The sequence below is a fragment of the Oncorhynchus masou genome, chromosome 17 (assembly GCF_036934945.1).
Source record: "Oncorhynchus masou masou isolate Uvic2021 chromosome 17, UVic_Omas_1.1, whole genome shotgun sequence".
Classification (NCBI taxonomy): domain Eukaryota; kingdom Metazoa; phylum Chordata; class Actinopteri; order Salmoniformes; family Salmonidae; genus Oncorhynchus; species Oncorhynchus masou.
Genome location: NC_088228.1, coordinates 3,965,090 through 3,980,790, shown reverse-complemented (window position 1 = coordinate 3,980,790; position 15,701 = coordinate 3,965,090). Strand labels below are relative to the sequence as shown.

The following is a 15,701-nucleotide window of genomic DNA, read 5'->3' as shown; positions in this document are numbered from 1 at the left end:
TGACGTCTCTGGCTGAGTCTGAAATGACTCCCTACCTAAGTAGTGCACTATATAGGGAATAGGGTCCCACAGGGCTCTGGTCAAAAGTAGTGCACTATATAGGGAAGAGGGTCCCACAGGGCTCTGGTCAAAAGTAGTGCACTATATAGGGAAGAGGGTTCCATAGGGCTCTGGGCTAAAGTAGTGCACTATATAGGGAAGAGGGTTCCATAGGGCTCTGGTCAAAAGTAGTGCACTATATAGGGAAGAGGGTTCCAAAGGGCTCTGGTCTAAAGTAGTGCACTATATAGGGAAGAGGGTTCCATAGGGCTCTGGTCTAAAGTAGCGCACTATGTAGGGAAGAGGGTTCCAAAGGGCTCTGGTCAAAAGTAGTGCACTATATAGGGAAGAGGGTTCCATAGCGCTCTGGTCTAAAGTAGCGCACTATGTAGGGAATAGGGTTCCATAGGGCTCTGGTCTAAAGTAGCGCACTATGTAGGGAAGAGGGTTCCATAGGGCTCTGGTCTAAAGTAGTGCACTATATAGGGAAGAGGGTTCCATAGGGCTCTGGTCTAAAGTAGCGCACTATATAGGGAATAGGGTTCCATAGGGCTCTGGGCTAAAGTAGTGCACTATATAGGGAAGAGGGTTCCATAGGGCTCTGGGCTAAAGTAGTGCACTATATAGGGAAGAGGGTTCCAAAGGGCTCTGGTCTAAAGTAGTGCACTATATAGGGAATAGGGTTCCATAGGGCTCTGGGCTAAAGTAGTGCACTATATAGGGAAGAGGGTTCCATAGGGCTCTGGGCTAAAGTAGTGCACTATGTAGGGAATAGGGTTCAATAGGGCTCTGGTCTAAAGTAGTGCACTATATAGGGAATAGGGTTCCATAGGGCTCTGGTCTAAAGTAGTGCACTATATAGGGAAGAGGGTTCCATTTCAGATGCAGGACCTTTCTCTTTTTACATCTGTTTGAGAATATTGTTGCTCTGAAGTGGTGAAACTGTGTAGCCCGGTCCTAGAGCTGTCTGTGTTTCCTAACTCCTAGAGCTGTCTGTGTTTCCTAAGTCCTAGTACTGTCTGTGTTTCCTAACTCCTAGAGCTGTCTGTGTTTCCTAACTCCTAGAGCTGTCTGTGTTTCCTAACTCCTAGAGCTGTCTGTGTTTCCTAACTCCTAGAGCTGTCTGTGTTTCCTAACTCCTAGTGCTGTCTGTGTTTCCTAAGTCCTAGTACTGTCTGTGTTTCCTAACTCCTAGTACTGTCTGTGTTTCCTAACTCCTAGTGCTGTCTGTGTTTCCTAACTCCTAGTACTGTCTGTGTTTCCTAACTCCTAGAGCTGTCTGTGTTTCCTAACTCCTAGAGCTGTCTGTGTTTCCTAACTCCTAGAGCTGTCTGTGTTTCCTAACTCCTAGGTCTGTCTGTGTTGTCTAACCCTGCCAACTCCTATGGTCACACAAACAATAGGACCATAAGAGTTGTCAAGGCAGAACAAACAGGTTTGGGACCAGGCTTAACATTTTTAAATGATTGTATTGTATAATTGTTAATAGCCATTCCTTCAATCCATAACTACCAATATGCCCACAGAAAGATCCCTGATGTACTTAGCTTTGATCTAATACTGTGGGTGTGCTTCAACCTGACCTATTATGTGTGATGTCTTGGTTCCTGTAACTTCAACATGAAAGCATGAGTAATTCAGAATGTGAGCTGAGGACAGTGGGGTGTAGGCAAGGGGAATTGTCACAAATGGCAATCTGTTCCAGGCACGAGACAAGTCGTTGAGAACTGACCAATCAGAGGAGGGTATCGCTGACCACTCCCACAACCAGGGGTCCTACAGTTATGAGCAGCATATGGAGCGACAGCCACAATCATCACTTATCCCACTGCTTTACGCACACACACACACACACACACACACACACACACACACACACATTTCAAAGGTTAGGATTACTCACTGCATTTATGAGGCACTCTGCTTCTCCTGGAAGATTAATGCTTGCGGCATACATGTGCAAGGCAGTTCACCGTGAAGAAGACGGTCTTCTCAAGAGGAGGATTGTGGGCACAGTGGGCCAGTCGTCGTATACTGAATGGGTGGGACTGAGGCCCCGACGAGTCCCACCTGTATGGGTATCAGGACGTCAACAGGGTAACTAAAGGAACATGTTGGTGACACAGAGGTGCGAGGTCACGCAGTTTACGATAACGAAGACAGGCTGTCTGTGCATTCTCTGGTCAACTCTGTCCGCATGTTGAAAAGTACGTTAGAGAGAAGAAATTGGATGATACTGAGGAACCAAAGATCCCTTTCAGGCTAAATGAATCATGTCCAATTCAATTAAGGAACCCAGATCTTTTTTAACACCCTTTAAGTGCATTTGTTTGGGTGGGGGTGGGTACTCCCCAGGGAGTCCAGTCCAGACATCACGTGTTGTACAGTATGTCTGTGTGTTTCCTCATATAGCGCCTGTAGTGTATTTCAGGCTAATATACTGCCAACATGCATCTAAAGCTGTTGTTAGCCTCTTGACCAACCAGGTTGTTACTGTAAAACATCTATTGTCCTACGCTCTAACCACTAGGCTACCTGCCACCTCTACGCTCTAACCACTAGGCTACCCTGCCACCTCTACGCTCTAACCACTAGGCTACCCTGCCACCTCTACGCTCTAACCACTAGGCTTCCTGCCACCTCTACGCTCTAACCACTAGGCTTCCTGCCACCTCTACGCTCTAACCACTAGGCTACCTGCCACCTCTACGCTCTAACCACTAGGCTACCTGCCACCTCTACGCTCTAAACACTAGGCTACCTGCCACCTCTACGCTCTAACCACTAGGCTACCTGCCACCTCTACGCTCTAACCACTAGGCTACCTGCCACCTCTACGCTCTAACCACTTGGCTACCTGCCACACCTACGCTCTAACCACTAGGCTCCCTGCCGTCGCTACGCTCTAACCACTAGGCTACCTGCTGTCCCAAATGAATGAGGAATGCTTTTCCAACAGTCTTGAAGGAGTTCCCACATATGCTGAGCACTTGTTGGCTGCTTTTCCTTCACTCTGCGGTCCAACTCATCCCAAACCATCTCAACTGGGTTGAGGTCGGGTGATTTGTGGAGGCCAGGTCATCTGATGCAGCACTCCATCACTCTCCTCTGTAATCAGTTCAATCGTCCTGGGCAGTACGAACAAAGGATCCACTTCAGGACAAAAGTTCAAGACATGTTTTTGGTTACTACAGGATTCCATACGTGTTATTTCATAGTTTTGATGTCTTCACTATTATTCTACAATGTAGAAAATGGTAAAATTAAGAAAAATCCTGGAATGAGTGAGGTGTGCTAACACCCTTGACCGGTAGTGTGTGTAAATATATATATATAATATATATAAATATATTTATATATATATAAATAGAAAGTACTAATGTTACTGTCTCCACTACAACAACAAAAATACTTCAATACATGTAATTTTTTCCTTTAAACGTTTAATTTAAATAGTGTAGAATTCCATTCATTCCTATGGTGGACTGCTCCTTCTTGGTCGTACCAATAATGGCCGACCGACGGCTTCGAAGCCTCTCATTGGCCAATACATAGCATCAGCAATCCATGGTTTGTATCATTGACACGAACCGCCAATTAGAGGTTTCACGGGTCCACCCAAATACCTGAGAACCGACCCGGGACCTGAGTGGGCCTGGGTTCAAAATGCTAACTTTTTCCTCAAGATCAGATCTGTAAGTCATCAGATCTTGGGTCTATGAAACTTTAACTGATAGAGCTGACCATAGCTCTGTATATGTTTATGTCATGCTAATAAGGTGCATTTATTGACTTATAGAAGGCCTAGCCAACATTTTAAAGACTGTTTTGTTAACCAGAAGACCAACGTGGCTGATAAACATATCATTTTTTTTGTCACTCTGGTCCAATTGGGCCTGGTCTAGGTTTGGGTTTCGTTTGGTTGTTCTCGGGTCCGTCCGGGTCCCCCTTTTTTATTTTTATTTTTAATGATTGGGTGTGGGTCTGATTGTCCTCAGGTCCTAAAAGCTCTTCTCTGCTCTTTGGACCTGAAGATCTCTTGCCCCAATCAATAATAGAGAAATGTAAACTGATCTTAGATCAAGGACCACTACTCCAAAATATCACCTAGTCCTTGCCATTCGGGTTCCTTGGGGAAGTCCAACTCTCACGTCACCCTATTGAAGTTGAAATGTAAACCGGTAAAGGGTTTTAGGGTAGGGACGTCCCACGTATCCCTGATAACATTAACTATATGACAGGCAGAATCCCTAGCTGAGCTGCGTCTGTGACAGTCGGGTCTGATAGGCTGGTTGGAGAACACCACGGCTGCTATAGCGGAGGCTCCGGAAGGAAGGTTCCACCGTTCACCGTAGCCAGGCTACACCACGGATCTACTGTTTTGCGCAATACGGAACCGACAGACAGAGAGAGCTTTACCATACATTTTTGTACCGGATACAGTTTCTATTCTGTTGTCGTTAAACCGATTGGAAGACGTGTTGTCTGGTATGTGAATATATATATTTTTTTACGTGTAAAGGCGATGCTTCCCTGATTTCTCCCCGACCATTATTAACAAGCGGACTTCGTTTTCTGTTTTGCTGAAACAGTCATGCGGTATAGCCAAAAATGACATTCAATATGTTTATTTCGTGTTGGTCGTAACCTTTTCTGGCGCGTCTGTCTGTTCCACTGTAAACGTTAATAACGATATAGCTTGTCTAAAACGATGTTAGCAGTCTGCCGGACTATATCATTTTATTTACGAAGCGAATAGCTGTGCCTTTATGTTAACGTTACGACAAGCCTGCACTCATCAAACAGTCTAACCTGGTACTTCATCATATCATTTTACCGATCAAAAATACATGTTAGCCAACGCTGGCAGGAAAACATCTTGTTTTGAGGCAATGAATTCATCATGGATGTCAACTACCGATAACGTCGAGTCAGCTATTGTCTGCCTTGTGATTGAATCTCTTTCCATCCGACTGTATGTTTTATTTGCTAGACGGTTTGATAAGAAAACCCCTCTGCACCGTCATGTGTCTCCTCTCCAATCCATTTGACTGTTATTGATCTGCAATGCGGTGGGAGTGGTTTCCAATGTGGGATATCTTTCAGTCGGCTACGTTGTAGCCCCCTTAGTATCACAGCACCCTATTCTCTACACAGTATGTATGGTCGCAGTCTGACTTGACCCCCCCGTTACAAGATGCATAGCTAAGCAATGCTAACATTATGTTGTTTTGTTGTTGTTGCCAATGCTTTGCGAAAGGTGCTACAGAGGCGTCGTCAGCATGTTTTCCAATCATTATTGTTAGCTGGAAGAAGGAGGCATCTTAGGTCACGCGTCCTTCTACTGTAGCGTTTGGATGGAAGCGGAGGTAACTCTCTCCCAGCGGTCTGCGGGTATAACACCGACCTAATGCTATTACTCATCATGATTCGTGTAGCATGGCGGTTGATTAAATCAGCCACAGTGACAGGCTAGTTTATCATACTATCAGATGTGATATCATGGTACATTTTGAAGTGTACAAGACCTTGAGTAGCATAATATGTTGCTGGTATAGTAGAAAAGTCGGACATTACTGTGAGCGCAGTTGGAGAACCCGTCTAGAGCACCAGTAGACACGTCCTGTTACACTGAAGGGAACAAGACCTGAAGTGGAATCGAGTACAGTAACAATATGTCTCTGGTACAGGCTAGTCAAGACCGACAGAGATACAACACAGACGTGAACAAACCCTGCAATGGTCTGCAGTAGCATGTTGTAGCCTACTGCGTCTCCCTGGTACACTACTGCATGTAGTCGGACCCATTCGGAAGTACGATATACAGTCGGCCTGATATTTTATGAAGATCTGAAATATCCTAAAATATCCTAATATCTCCCTGGTAGAGTAGTCAGACATTTCATGTGATCTAGAAATGAGCGTTCCAGTTAATCCCATCAAGAGGTGTGGTCCATCTGTACTCTATTAAATCTACTAATCCACGTCTCAGCCACACCAAGCAGACAGTGAACAGCACCTTGTTGGTTAGTTGTGTTTTCCACAATCTTTGACATTTTTAAAGTACTCACGGAGTTGTAAAATATCTATGGTGAAATGTCATCTGTTTTGAGAAAGAAACTAAACAAATGTACGGTCGTTTTGTTCATAGAATTCTTCATCTATTTGTGGAGAAGGAGAACAACAAGATGACTTGGGAAGTTTCAGAGATGGGAAGAGGGATGAGAGTGTTGAAGGGAGGGATGAGAGGGGTGATGAGAGTGCTGGAGAGCAGGATGAGAGTGATGGAGAGGAGAGATATGGGGTCCAGCTGTGGATCTGTAGTTCTGGGTAACAGAGCACACACACAGGAGCACAGATGGCATGTCATCCTCAATCTGTACAGCAGGCCCCTGTCCAACGGTGTGCATTACAAAGCAATTACAAATCAACATTAAATTCCTCCTAGAACACTTTGTACTGAACGCCATGTTGGCTACAGTATGTGATGTCTTGGGTTCTGATTGTTATGTACAGTGCCTACAGAAAGGATTCATACCCCTGGACAAATGTTGTGTTAGTCTGAATTGAAAATTGATTGAATGTTGATTTTTGTCGTCACTGGCTTACAAACAATACCACATAATGTCAAAGTGGAATAATGCAAAACAATTATATGTGTGTGTGTGTGTGTGTGTGTGTGTGTTTTACAAATGGAAAAACTGAAATGTCTTGTGTCAGTTAGTATTCAACCTCTTTGTCAAGGCAAGCCTAAATTAGTTCAGGAGTAGATATTTGCTTAACAAGTCACATAATAAGTTGCATGGACTCACTCTGTGTTCAATAATAGTGTTTAACATGATTTCTGAATGACTACCTCATCTCTGTACCCCACACTTACAATGATCTGTACGGTCAGTGAATTTCAAACACAGATTCAACCACCAAGACTTCACTAAGAAGGGCACCTATTGGTAGATGGGTCAACGATGTTGTCGTTACTCCACAATACTAACCTAATTGACAGAGTGAAAGTAAGGAAAACCATTTTCAAGTTGATTTAAAGTCAAAACTGTTACTCGGCCACTCAGGAACATTCACTGTCTTCTTGGTGAGCAACTCCAGTGTAGATTTGGTATCTCCCAGTGCCTGGTTGAAAGCAGACTGAACCAGGTTTTCCTCTGATTTTTGCCTGTGCTTAGCTCCATTCCATTCATTTTTTTTTAAATCCTGAAACACTCCCCAGTCCTTAACAATTAGAAGCATACCCATAACATGATGTAGCCATCACTATGCTTGAAAATATGGACAGTGGGAAGCGTCCTCTGGTTGTTTTTATATTGTTTAATCAAACTTCTACCATTGAGAATGTATCTTCTACCACCCTAAGTTTATGCACAACCGATAAAGCAAATATCTAACTTTATTTTGTATTTTTCAAAAGCATCAAATACACTCAATGTGAAAAATATTGTGATAAGATGTTTTGGAGATATCACCCAGCCATAATTTAGGATCTATTTAATGAATCTGGTGATCTTAATGCATCCTGAATCACTCCAGTCCAACTCTAGCCTTAATAAACACATGTTCTGGAGTCCCACCCAGTCCAACTCTAGCCTTAATAAACACATGTTCTGGAGGCTCACCCAGTCCAACTCTAGCCTTAATAAACACATGTTCTGGAGTCCCACCCAGTCCAACTCTAGCCTTAATAAACACATGTTCTGGAGGCTCACCCAGTCCAACTCTAGCCTTAATAAACACATGTTCTGGAGTCCCACCCAGTCCAACTCTAGCCTTAATAAACACATGTTCTGGAGTCCCACCCAGTCCAACTCTAGCCTTAATAAACACATGTTCTGGAGTCCCACCCAGTCCAACTCTAGCCTTAATAAACACATGTTCTGGAGTCCCACCCAGTCCAACTCTAGCCTTAATAAACACATGTTCTGGAGTCACACCCAGTCCAACTCTAGCCTTAATAAACACATGTTCTGGAGGCTCACCCAGTCCAACTCTAGCCTTAATAAACACATGTTCTGGAGTCACACCCAGTCCAACTCTAGCCTTAATAAACACATGTTCTGGAGTCACACCCAGTCCAACTCTAGCCTTAATAAACACATGTTCTGGAGTCACACCCAGTCCAACTCTAGCCTTAATAAACACATGTTCTGGAGTCCCACCCAGTCCAACTCTAGCCTTAATAAACACATGTTCTGGAGTCACACCCAGTCCAACTCTAGCCTTAATAAACACATGTTCTGGAGTCCCACCCAGTCCAACTCTAGCCTTAATAAACACATGTTCTGGAGTCACACCCAGTCCAACTCTAGCTCTAATAAACACATGTTCTGGAGTCCCACCCAGTCCAACTCTAGCCTTAATAAACACATGTTCTGGAGTCCCACCCAGTCCAACTCTAGCCTTAATAAACACATGTTCTGGAGTCCCACCCAGTCCAACTCTAGCCTTAATAAACACATGTTCTGGAGTCACACCCAGTCCAACTCTAGCCTTAATAAACACATGTTCTGGAGGCTCACCCAGTCCAACTCTAGCCTTAATAAACACATGTTCTGGAGGCTCACCCAGTCCAACTCTAGCTCTAATAAACACATGTTCTGGAGTCACACCCAGTCCAACTCTAGCCTTAATAAACACATGTTCTGGAGTCACACCCAGTCCAACTCTAGCCTTAATAAACACATGTTCTGGAGTCACACCCAGTCCAACTCTAGCCTTAATAAACACATGTTCTGGAGTCCCACCCAGTCCAACTCTAGCCTTAATAAACACATGTTCTGGAGTCCCACCCAGTCCAACTCTAGCCTTAATAAACACATGTTCTGGAGGCTCACCCAGTCCAACTCTAGCCTTAATAAACACATGTTCTGGAGTCCCACCCAGTCCAACTCTAGCCTTAATAAACACATGTTCTGGAGTCCCACCCAGTCCAACTCTAGCCTTAATAAACACATGTTCTGGAGGCTCACCCAGTCCAACTCTAGCCTTAATAAACACATGTTCTGGAGTCACACCCAGTCCAACTCTAGCCTTAATGAACACATGTTCTGGAGTCCCACCCAGTCCAACTCTAGCCTTAATAAACACATGTTCTGGAGGCTCACCCAGTCCAACTCTAGCCTTAATAAACACATGTTCTGGAGTCCCACCCAGTCCAACTCTAGCCTTAATAAACACATGTTCTGGAGTCCCACCCAGTCCAACTCTAGCCTTAATAAACACATGTTCTGGAGTCCCACCCAGTCCAACTCTAGCCTTAATAAACCCCTGGTCTAAAGTACATGTTCTGGAGTCCCACCCAGTCCAACTCTAGCCTTAATGAACACATGTTCTGGAGTCCCACCCAGTCCAACTCTAGCCTTAATAAACACATGTTCTGGAGTCACACCCAGTCCAACTCTAGCCTTAATGAACACATGTTCTGGAGTCACACCCAGTCCAACTCTAGCCTTAATAAACACATGTTCTGGAGTCCCACCCAGTCCAACTCTAGCTCTAATAAACACATGTTCTGGAGTCCCACCCAGTCCAACTCTAGCCTTAATGAACACATGTTCTGGAGTCCCACCCAGTCCAACTCTAGCCTTAATAAATACATGTTCTGGAGTCACACCCAGTCCAACTCTAGCTCTAGAAACAGTAATAATGTCTCCCAAATGGCATCCTATTCCCTACATATTGCACTACTACCCTATGGGCCCTGGTCTAAAGTAGTGCACTACTACCCTATGGGCCCTGGTCTAAAGTAGTGCACTACTACCCTATAGGTCCTGGTCTAAAGTTGTGCACTACTGCCCTATGGGCCCTGCTCAAAAGTAGTGCACTACTACCCTATAGGCCCTGGTCTAAAGTAGTGCACTACAGGCCCTGGTCTAAAGTAGTGCACTACTACCCTATAGGCCCTGGTCTAAAGTAGTGCACTACAGGCCCTGGTCTAAAGTAGTGCACTACTACCCTATAGGCCCTGGTCTAATGTAGTGCACTACAGGCCCTGGTCTAAAGTAGTACACTACTACCCTATAGGCCCTGGTCTAAAGTAGTGCACTACAGGCCCTGGTCTAAAGTAGTGCACTACTACCCTATGGGCCCTGGTCTAAAGTAGTGCACTATGTACGGAATAGGTTGCCATTTGGGATGCAAGCCTAAAGAAACAAGCTGCTTATGGCTTTGAAAGGGTTTATTTCTGTTATATGCAAACAAGGCTGGATTTATAACGAAATCAAATCAACATTATCCAAATCCTTTTAAAAATAAATACCCTCTCTTCTCTGAGTGAGTGGGTAGTGTATTGTTGTGGGTTGGCAGAGCCTGGATTGGCATCTCATTGTAATCCTATTCCCAGCTCAGTCGCCACGTCAACGCAGCCAAGAGAGAAGGGTAGAGAAGGTAGATTCTATCGTACACACAAGCTACAGTGAAACAACATACCTTAGTTGGTACAAGAGTTGAAGACGGTGAACGGTGGTCCCTCCTTGTAGGACTTGAACTTTCTCTTGTAACGGATAACATAACAATGACCTCACAGCTGTTCCCTGTTCAGTGTTTTTCACTATGCAGTTACTAAATGTCCCATTTACAACCGTCCGCTATGTATTCAGAGTTTTTGCAGCCTGTACTTCCCTTATTGGCTGTGGGATCCTGGGGACTCTCTATTACCATGTCTGTGGGTAGGAGCCCCAAGCCCGAACCCTTAGATATCCCCGGAGGAAGCACTGTGTTAAATCTCTCTCTCTGTGGGTAAGAGCCCCAAGCCTGAACCCTTAGATATCCCAGGAGGAAGCACTGTGTTAAATCTCTCTCTCTGTGGGTAGGAGCCCCAAGCCTGAAGGAGGAACACTGTGTTTAAAATAGCTGGTCTTGGCCCTCCCAGATATGTCAGACATCCATACTATGCACCTCTAGGTGCTCCACATAGTCTCCAGAGGCCTGCCAGCGTGGTCTGGCCGTCCCTCGACAACCAGGATGGTGATCAGAGAGGGGTTTCTGTTTCCTCCTCTTAATGTAGTGATGGTTTCCCAGTTGAAAGGTTTGTTACTTGCCCATTATTAGTCTGTTACTCTATCCACGCACCTAATTCATTTTTGTATTTAAAAAAAAAAAAAAACGTTATTTAACTAGGCAAGTCAGACTTCTTATTTACAATGACTGCCTAGGAACAGTGGGTTAACTGCCTTGTTCAGAGGCAGAACGACAGATTATTTTTTTTACCTTGTCAACTCGGGGGGAGATTTGATCTTGCAGATTTGGGTTACTAATCCAATGCTCTAACCACTAGGCTACCCTGCCACCTAGTTGCTGGGTGTCACTGTGAGGTAGGAGCAGTAGACTGAACGCTTAAAAAAAAAAAAAAAAAAATCATGGAAGACTGACTTGAATTGTGAGGATAACCACAATTCTATTCTTAGTTATGATCTAAAACTATTGTTTTTCTAATCCAAAGTTGCAAAGAAAATGTTATATTTAATAAACACAAGAGCCCAGCAAAATGGATAAAAGTGTGGTGGTATAGCAGGAACAGCAGCATCTAGTGGTCAAAACATGGTACTTTCACACGACTTTATGGTGAATAATACAAGCGACTTCAATTACTAATTTCTCTGAACAGGAAAAAAATATATATTCACAGGGAATACATTACATAGTATGGAGAAGCAATACTCCAATCCGCAGCATCGTACTACTTGTCAAACAGAGCACTTCTACTTTATTCTGGTTGTTGGGGTGGGATTGGCATGACGGGGTCCGTGGGCGACCTTTTATTGTTTGTGGTGGGATTCCTCATGTCTTACTCATTGGTAGGAAAACGTTTAGTACAAATCGGATGTTGAGTACTATGTTTATTGAATACTATATGAATCCTATAAATTTAAAATGGGTACAATCAATTAGCCAACTTTCTCAGAGAACATTTTTATTTAAACAATATAATGTTTCAGGAATGCCAATCTTACCTGTTTCTAACTACAAAACCAATTTCCTAACCAGCTGAGATCGGGCGGGTATCATGGCCTGCTGAAATGACATGGAACGACTCCTAGTTCACTCATCTAAATCCTCTCTTCCGCCTCCTCTTTCTCTCTGTTCCAGTGTGATTCGTCATGACGACTGAATCAGGAGCCGACTCTGAGCCTAAGCAGCAGCAGGGGAAAGGAGGGAAGGAGAAGACAGGGAAGGAGAAGACAGGGAAGGAGAAGACAGCAGAACACTTCCCAGCTGCCGCGGGACACAGCACACCTGCCAGGAATAACCAGGTGAGACTTCGTAGCTACTGATTTGTTAATTCACTGACAGTACAGTGTAGTAGGTCACAGTGCTGAGCAGGTCGTTTAGTCACCTGACAGTACAGTATAGTAGGGGGTCACAGTGCTGAGCAGGTCGTTTAGTCACCTGACAGTACAGTATAGTAGGGGGTCACAGTGCTGAGCAGGTTGTTTACTCTGTTGAACAGAGCCCTATTCCCTATATAGTGCACTACAGTTGAACAGAGCCAAGCCAGCAGCGACTCTTCCTGGGGTTTATTATGGATCCCCATTAGTTCCTGCAGCAGCTACTCTTACTGGGGTTTATTATGGATCCCCATTAGTTCCTGCCAAGGCAGCAGCTACTCTTCCTGGGGTCCATTCAAAATGGCAGTTTGTAAAATTTCACAGTACAAGTATCTACAGTACAAAATCTGTGTGTGTGTGTGTTGCTTCACAGTCCCCCGCTGTTCAATAAGATGTTTTTTTTAATTTGTTTTTCAAATCTGATTCTACTGCTGCATCAGTTACCTGATGTGGAATAGAGTTCCATGTAGTCATGGCTCTATGTAGTACTGTGGAATAGAGTTCCATGTAGTCATGGCTCTATGTAGTACTGTGGAATAGAGTTCCATGTAGTCATGGCTCTATGTAGTACTGTGGAATAGAGTCCCATGTAGTCATGGCTCTATGTAGTACTGTGGAATAGAGTTCCATGTAGTCATGGTTCTATGTTGTACTGTGGAATAGAGTTCCATGTAGTCATGGCTCTCTGTAGTACTGTGGAATAGAGTTCCATGTAGTCGTGGCTCTATGTAGTACTGTGGAATAGAGTTCCATGTAGTCGTGGCTCTATGTAGTACTGTGGAATAGAGTTCCATGTAGTCGTGGCTCTATGTAGTACTGTGGAATAGAGTTCCATGTAGTCGTGGCTCTATGTAGTACTGTGGAATAGAGTTCCATGTAGTCATGGCTCTATGTAGTACTGTGCAATAGAGTTCCATGTAGTCATGGCTCTATGTAGTACTGTGGAATAGAGTTCCATGTAGTCATGGCTCTATGTAGTACTGTGCACCTCCCATAGTCTGTTCTGGGACTGTGAAGAGACCTCTTGTGTCTTGTGGGGTATGCATGGGTGTCTGAGATGTGTGCCAGTAGTTTAAACAGACAGCTTGGTACATTCAACATATCAATACCTCTCATAAATCCAAGTAGTGATGAAGTCAATCTCTCCTCCACTTTGAGCCAGGAGAGATTGACATGCATATTATTAATATTAGCTCTCAGTGTACATCCAAGAACCAGCCGTGCTGTCAATTGCAATTTTCCTATGTCCTTCTTTGTGGCACCTGACCACACAACCGAACAGTAGTCCAGGTCCCAAAAAACTAAGGCCTGTAGGACCTGCCTTGTTGATAGTGTTGTTAAGAAGGTAGAAACTAGGGCCTGTAGGACCTGCCTAGTTGATAGTGTTGTTAAGAAGGTAGAAACTAGGGCCTGTAGGACCTGCCTTGTTGATAGTGTTATTAAGAATATAGAGCAGCTCTTTATTATGGACAGACTTCTCCCCATCTTAGCTACTGTTGTATCAATATGTTTTGACCATGACAGTTTACAATATAGTGTTACTCCAAGCAGTTTAGTCACCTCAACTTGCTCAATTTCCACATTATTTATTACAACATTTAGTTGAGGTTTAGGGTTTAGTGAATGATTTGTCCCAAATAAAATGCTTTTTGTTTTAGAAATATTTAGGACAAACTTATTCCTTCCCACCCATTCTGAAACTAACTGCAGCACTTTGCAACACTTAACACTCATTTCAGTCACTGTTGTAGCTGACATGTATAGTGTGGAGTCATCTGCATACATAGACACATTGGCTTTTCTCAAAGCCAGTGGCATGTCATTTGTAAAGATTGAAAAAGGTAAGGGGCCTAGACAGCTGCCCTGGGGAATTCCTGATTCTCCCTGGATTATGTTGGAGAGGCTTCCTTTAAAGAACATCCTCTGTGTTCTGTTAGACAGAACTCTTTATCCACATTATAGCAGGGGGTGTAAAGCCATAACACATACGTTTTTCCAGCAGCAGACTATGATCGATAATGTCAAAAGCTGCACTGAAGTCTAACAAAACAGCCCCCACAATCTTTTTCATCATACATTTCTCTCAGCCAATCATCAGTCATTTGTGTCAGTGCTGTGCTGTGCTTGTTGAATGTCCTTCCCTATAAGCGTGCTGAAATTCTGTTGTCAATTTGTTTACAGTGAAACAAATTGTGAGTTGGAAGTGCGGTGGAAAATTGTTGTTTTTGGGGATGGGACTGATCAAACATTGTCATAGTGGATTACTTTCCTCTGCCTATTTAATGACTAAACACTGTCATTCTGTTTCTTATCTGTCATTGACATACCAACAACATGTACTTAACAGACACTTACTCACCTAGCTACTTTAAGATGGATGCAGTAATAACTAATGGATACATTCTGGATAAGAGTGTTTGGCTCAATGACAAAAAATGTACACGTAAAATGTAGACAACTGGCTCCTCAATTGCTAAACCCTGTCTGTGTTTCCTTTCTCTAGTTTGAGGAGGACCTGTCGTCAACCAGGTCGTCAACCAGTCGCCTGTCAATCAAGTCTCCACTGAGGGGAGTCAGGAAGCTGAAAAACATGCAGTGTAAAATCACCCTTCTAGATGGCTCCGACTACACCATGACGGTGGATGTGAGTACATGATGATGAGGATGAGGAAGAGGAGGAGGTTGCTGCTATATGCCATCCGTCCAGGGTGGATGTGATTGGACGAAAGTCTACTAGCTAATTTCAGATTTGATCTCTCTCTCTCAAATTAGACAGATAAAATTACTTTTCTGCCATCAAATATCCAGAGAAACTATCATCTCAAATGGCACACAGTAACAACAACTTAGCTTCCAGTTCTGTCAGATTTATTTAGTCTAGAGTTGTGTGTGTGTAGACAAGCGGGAGAAGCTTCAACATGCCAAGGACTCAACGTTCCTTCTTTCCACCCAAACAAACAACCAAATCTCCTTTAGCCAGATAGAGGATAGAGCCCCGTTAGGGGGGAGGGGATAGATTAGCCCTATGTTTGGGGGGGGGCTTTGGAACAGGAGACGTTTGTGTGGTTGTGTAGAGGGGTTTAGGAACGGTTGTTCGGTTTGGGCTGTGGGTTTAAGAATGAGTGGTTGAACAGTGTGTGTGTGTGTGTGTGTGTGTGTGGAGGGGTTTAGGAACGGTTGTTCGGTTTGGGGTGTGGGTTTAAGAGGATCAGTGTCATTCTCACTGTTCTCTGTGTGAGTCACTCCCAATCCTAATTTACCCTCCTGCTGTGGACATCCAGCACTTCTGAACAACGTCTCATCTAGACATACAGGGATTGGTGTATG

General features: G+C 44.0%; 1 protein-coding gene and 1 pseudogene across 1 annotated transcript in view; both read left to right on the top strand.

Annotated features, from left to right (window-relative positions):
* Positions 1–15,701, top strand: part of LOC135558084 (band 4.1-like protein 3) — a 151,722-nt gene that overhangs the window by 65,098 nt on the left and 70,923 nt on the right. The window lies entirely within an intron of this gene.
* Positions 4,348–15,701, top strand: part of LOC135558058 (band 4.1-like protein 3) — a 55,485-nt pseudogene continuing 44,131 nt past the window's right edge.